This window comes from Carlito syrichta, unplaced genomic scaffold (assembly GCF_000164805.1).
Source record: "Carlito syrichta isolate Samal-C Ts95f unplaced genomic scaffold, Tarsius_syrichta-2.0.1 Scaffold304726, whole genome shotgun sequence".
In the NCBI taxonomy this organism is placed as follows: Eukaryota; Metazoa; Chordata; class Mammalia; order Primates; family Tarsiidae; genus Carlito; species Carlito syrichta.
This window is the reverse complement of record NW_007248822.1, coordinates 436,783-442,782: the sequence shown is the minus strand read 5'-3', so window position 1 is coordinate 442,782 and position 6,000 is coordinate 436,783. Positions and strand designations below refer to the sequence as shown.

General features: G+C 48.1%; 1 protein-coding gene across 1 annotated transcript in view; it reads left to right on the top strand.

The window, feature by feature from the left end:
• Positions 1 to 1,467: 1,467 nt before the first annotated feature.
• Positions 1,468 to 6,000, top strand: part of CABLES1 (Cdk5 and Abl enzyme substrate 1) — a 74,478-nt gene continuing 69,945 nt past the window's right edge. Inside the window, exon 1 of the mRNA XM_021713763.1 lies at positions 1,468 to 1,538. The gene's annotated coding sequence lies outside the window, so the exon portion shown is untranslated. The remainder of the gene's footprint in view (positions 1,539 to 6,000) is intronic.

Here is a 6,000-nt window from a genome sequence, read left to right as displayed (position 1 = left end):
GCCCCCTGAACCCTGCTCTCAGGTAAGACCAGTGTCTCTGGCCGACTGTTGGAAAACTGGCAATATTACGGAAATGGAAAGTCACGGTTAGCAAATTGCTAGGTGAAAGCATACTTCCTCCAGAAGGCTGGCCCAGTGTGTCACGAAGACAGCGACAGTGTCGTGTGACGGCTGTTTGCAGCACACATGTTGTGGAGTAAGGATCTGGGAGAACTAGACCAGCTTGCAGTTAGAGAAGAGAAAAGGAGTATTTTTAAAGGATTTGAATGTCAAAAGATTAAGACAGCTTCATGGAAAATTGATGAAGCCCTTGGCCAGTATGGTGGCTCACACTAGCACTTTGGGAGGCCGACACCTGCCTGGGCAATATAGCAAGACCCTGTCTCTACAAAAAAAAAAAAAAAAAGAAAGAAAAGGAAAAAAGAATTATATATGTTTGAATAATTGATGAAACCCTTGAATAGTTTGCAAAAATGACCTTTCTGGGTGTCAGAGTTGGTCAGAATAAGAACACACAAAATTAAAAAAAACCCAAACAGTTGTTTCGTTCTTTGTTTTTCAAAACAAATTAGAACATGGTCATAATAGCATGTTCGTAACCTAAATTTTGTAAGTGTAATGCAAAAATAGACTTATCTTCATATTTCTAGACCTATTATTTTGTAAAGGTAAAGACCCGGTCCAACTTTATTTTTTTAGCCACTACCATCCGCCAAATCATTTATTATTAAATGATGGTGCTTGTTCAAGTGGAGTTAATTTAAAGTTACCAGCGTGCCACACTGCTCCCTCCCTGTACCTGACATTCTTAGTTAACTGGGACCTGTTCTTATTTCAGCCTGGCAAAAAGAAACTGGTGGATTGAGGCGGCTTTAGTGGCTTTAGCAGGTGGTTTGGCGTTCTGTAGCAGCCCAGAAGAGTTAATGTTTTACATAATCACATATTCATTCTCATCGGTCTCTGAGAAACTCTCCCAAAGGAATCATTTCTTCCTTGTTTCTAGTTGCTTTTGAAATCATGGCCATCCAGAGACTGTAACTTTTTTATTGCATCCTAATGATTTTGAAGTTTTATTTAATAGGGCTTTAAAATTTAATATTTATTAGTTGCCTGGTTCAGATCACTGGTATTTGAATACTTTGTAGTGTCATCAAACTGCACATGGTGCCGAAGTTATACAGTGTATTACAAGAGGCACCTTGTCTTTTTTTTTTTTGTCTTTGGGGGAAATTGCAGCATTAAAAGGGTCAGTCACTTCCTTCATCACCACAAAGAAGCCCTCTGACCAGGGAGGGCTCAGGGGCCTGGCATGCAGGGTAGGGGCATGGCAGCTTCTTAAAGACGCCTTTTGTCTGGTCTTTTCTCTCTTTTTTTGCCCTAAAGGACAGTTTTAGATTTATAGAAATATCTGATCAGTTTAATAAAGCAATTGTAAACCCTAGGTTTTTCCCCCCCTTTCTCTGCAGACGGCGCCTCATTTCCCAGAGATCTTCCTTGGAGACCCTGGAAGATATCGAGGAGAACGCCCCTCTCCGGAGGTGAGTTTTCCATGTTTCCACGTCGGAAGCTATAAATGGTTTATAGTACAAATGGCAGCCAAATATTGATTGTGTTTGTTTCTAAGTTCTTGATCTATGGAATTAAATTTAAAGTGACCATCTGAATCCCAGGGACGATGGACCACCTCCTAGTTTGCAGCCCCACCACTGAGGACTGAGAAAGCGATGATGTGTGGCATAGCCTAGTTTATGCGGGAATGTGGGTGCTTTTCCTCCTGTGGTTCCTTCTCATTTTGAAAGCTGCTGCTTAATGGAAGAACCCAGCATGGTCCCGGCCCTTTCCCCAGGCGTAGTCACACAGTGGTAATGGTCTCGAACTTCATTGTCAGCAGAAGGGGTGACCAGAGCTCCTTAGGAGGTGACTACGATGTCCCTTCCTAGCTTGTTGCTGGGGAACCTGATTAAATATTTGTAGGCCGGGCTCGGTGGCTCAGCCTGTAATCCCAGCACTTTGGGAGACTGAGGAAAGGGAATTGCCTGAACCCAGGGTTCAAGACCCACCTGGGCGACTTGGTGAGACCTCGTCTCTGCAATAAATCAAAAATTAGCCGAGCGTGGTAGCATGCGCCTGTAGTTGCGGCTACTTGGAAGGCTGAGGCAGAAGGATCGCCGGAGCCCACCAGGTCGAGGCTGCCGGGGCAGGGAGCGTGCCACTGCATTCCAGTTGGGGTGATGGAGTGAGACTCCAACTAAAAAAAAAAAAAAAATTGTGAGTCTGCAAACCATCCATTTGTCCTGTAGCATTAGAAAAGTGCTTGCGAGGCATCTTTTGGGGTGACAGCGATGGCTGAGCTGTGCTGTGCCTGTGACTTTCAGGTTCCCCTCCTCGAGCTCAGTCTACATCTGTACCGAGGTCCAACCAGGCCCTCCCTGTGGAGGAGAAAGAACTCCTGTTACTGTGACTCCTTTCATCCTCACCACAGCCCTGAATATGGAGGGGAAATGGGGGGTGTTGCGGGCAGTGCACAGGGGCTGCAGCTGGGACGCAGGGGCTTCCCAGGGACTAGAGGGCAGGTGGCAGCAGGTGGGGCCTCGGGCAGATGTGAGCTTCTGTGGATTTGCACCAGCTGGAACCCACAGCTGCAATCTCCATGTGCCTTGGCTGCTGGCCAGGCCTTGGCATCCCCTGGTTTTCCTGTTTGAGCCCTGGAGGGTGCTGCTGAGAGGGGGTGGTGAGGACCCTGGAGCTGGCGCTTTCCCTCCTGGAGCTTCACTCCTAGGTCAGAGGTCGTGTCCACAGCCTTCACCGGCATAAAGAGCAGAGGATGGAGTGGGCACAGACAGGCCTGGTGTTTGATCAAAAGTATCAGGCGACCATATAGCTCGTCACCAGTGTCATCCCAAAAAGAAGGTCAGAGCCAAACAGTTCAATCTCCCCTTTTTTTTTTTTTTTGAGTTGGAGTCTCACTCTGTCACCCAAACTGGAGTGCAGTGGCCGCTACCAGCCACCACAGCCTCAACCTGCTGGACTCCAGCGATCCTTCCGCCTCAGCCTTCCAGGTAGCTGGAACTATAGGCGCACGCTACCATGCCCGGCTAATTTTTTGATTTATTGTAGATATGAGATCTTGCCAAATTGCCCGGGTGGGTTTCAAACCCCCAGGCTCAGGCAGTTCACTCACCTTGGCCTCCCAAAGCGCGAGATTACAGGCTAAGCCACTGAGCCCGGCTCAGTCTCCACTTTTTGAGTCAGAGTCTCACTCTGTCGCCCAGACTGGAGTGCAGTGGCACCATCACGGCAGCCTTGACCTGCTGGGCTTAGGCAGTCCTCCCGCCTCAGCCTCCTGAGTAGCTAGAACTACAGGTGTGTGCCACCATGTATGGCTAATTTTTTCTTTTTTGTGGAGACAAGATTTCTCTATGTTGCCCAGGCTGGTCTTGAACTCCTGGACTCAAGCAATCCTTCTGCCTCAGCCTCCCAAAGTGCTAGGATTATAAGTGTGAGCCACCGAGCCTGGCCAAAATCTCTACTTCCCGAAGTCCCGTTGAAAGTGTACATAACCACTAGTAGGCATCTTAGGATAAGTGGCACGTGGCCGCGTGGTAAATGTGGCTTGGACATGAGTGTTCCCCCTCTAAGGCACTGTTAAATGTTGGGAGAAGACTGTTTCCCTGCAGGAGTCATACAAAAAGCTATATGAAAAGTCAAATGAGGGAGCTGGCTTTAATCCAGTCTTCAAGAGTAGAGGAGAAAGGTTCTCAACACACTGGGCATCTTTGGTGTTGGAGCCGGTGAGGTGCTGCTCTGACGATCCCACCACGGCTCACAGCTACCACATTGTTCAGCCATGGCTTCTGGCTGCCTCTTAGAATACCAGGGGCTTCTGCACTTTATTCCCTGGTTTCCCTGTTTGTGGCAGGGGTGAGGGAGAGCTGTGGCTGGAGCTGTGGTTCCCAGGCAGGTCTGTGGCGCCTCCAGACACAGGTGTCCTTGTGTCTCCAGGTGTTGAGGGAAGGACCTAGGCTCTGTTCCAGGTCAGGGCCCTGTCACCCCTGTGCCCTCCTCAGAATCAGCCCAGACTGGTCTTCTGCCCTCTACCCCTCAGCCCCAAGGTAGCACCAAGGAGCAAGTACAAATGGCTTGTCTGCTTTAACCATTACTTCATCCAATTCTTACATACGGAATACTGTACTTAACTTCAGACAAATAGTGTGTTATTATAGAATTTTAAGAATAAGTCAGCAATCAAGGGAGTTTGGGCAGTTTTAGAATTCTGTGTTCCCCAAATACACTTGTTTTAAATTTAAAGAAAGTTCTCATATTTACTTTGAAATGGACTGATGCCAAGAAATAAAAGGAACCTGGTGTAAAAGAAGGGACATTGGTTTGGGTTTCAGGGAAGCTGAGTTTTTGGCCAGACTCTTCTAAATGGTTATGTGGCCTTGGACATTTGCTTAGTGTCTCTTGGTCCTCAGTTTTCCCACCTCTAAAATGGGCGGGCCCAATCGGCTGATTTCTGAGGGCCTTTCGGGTCTGTGAAATGAAGGTACTAGTAATGAAGTGTTTTGACAACTGTGGGGGTGGAGGCCTATTAACCCAACTTGCTTTTAAGCTGAGCAGGAAGAACAAATGGCTCCAGGCCTCTCTGTTAAACCTCTTGCATAATTAAGTGTATCCTGTAATCAGCGCTAACAAGAAAGAGCTAATCTTTCGTTAAATTAGTTTTTAATTTAATTCCATCCTGATTTAATTTTGCGTCACTTAAAATGTATGTTTTTAAATAGATGTTTACACATTAATGCAGGCAGCTTTGAAATTAATTCATTTCTCTGCTTAACCTGTGCAACCTGCGTGCTTCGGATCCCAGTTTCCTTGGCAATTGTTGCTAACGCCACAGTTCTCTTAGAGCATCTCTTAGGTTCCCTGGTGGTTTAGTTGAATGCTTAAAAAAATATACACACAAGACAGCAAATAGCTTGCCAAGTGAAGGGCTAGATTAGTAGGGTGTGTATGTAGTTAGAAGCGGGTGCCGATTTGGAAATAAAAGGCCTTTGTTAAGTTACCCTGGTAAAAGTCTTACCTTTCTCTTGCACATCCCAGTTGGCTCGTGTGTTTCCTGTATCCACCCAGGACTCTAGGACTTGAGCATTTATCATGAGAGGACTCAGACTGAGAGGTTTTCCACCTGCCTGATGGTTACCTGGTGTCCAAAAATAAGGAGTTAGGCCGCCTCTGCTAGGCGTCGAGAAAACCCACGGTTTATCTGTGGGAAATGTAGTGGCCATCAGCACCTGCCCTGGTTTTCCAGACTGTCTGGATTAGTGGGTGCTGGCGGCCACAGCTGTTCAAGTGATCACAGCCACTGCCTCCTTCCCCTGCTGGCCCAGCCAGCCACCTGTGGCCCTTTGGCCGACTTCCCCTTCTAGCAGAGGGCTGAGGAATTTGGGGCCCCTCTTTCTGCAGGCACAGGGAGCCCCTAAGGCTGCCCTTCTTCTGCGCTGGCATTGGTACCAGCTTCCTGCTATTGGGAGGTAGAAGGAAAGAGGTGGCAGGGTTTGCTGAGGTGGCAGGATCCGTGAGCCACCTGAACCTGCTCACTGTTCGGCTCTTGGCCCGTTGCCCTCCAACTGGCTGGCTACAGGAAGCCCTGCTTTTTAGGGGGGAAGAAGGAGAAGGGTATCAGGACACTCCTGGCCCTTGGGCCTGTCTAGAAGCCACTAGAGGCTGGGCATGGTGTCTCACGCCTATAATCCCAGCACTTTGGAAGGCTGAGGCAGGAGGATCACTTGAGACCAGGAGTTTGAGACCACCCTGGGCAAACATATCGAGACCTCGTCTCTACAAAAAATGAAAAAATTAGTTGCTGGCCATGGTGATGTGTATCTGTAGTCCCAACTACTCAGGAGGCTGAGGCCAGAGGATTGCCTGAGCCCAAGAGGTCGAAGCTATGGGGAGCTATGATCATGCCACCGTGCTCTAGCCTGGGCAACAGAGTGAGAC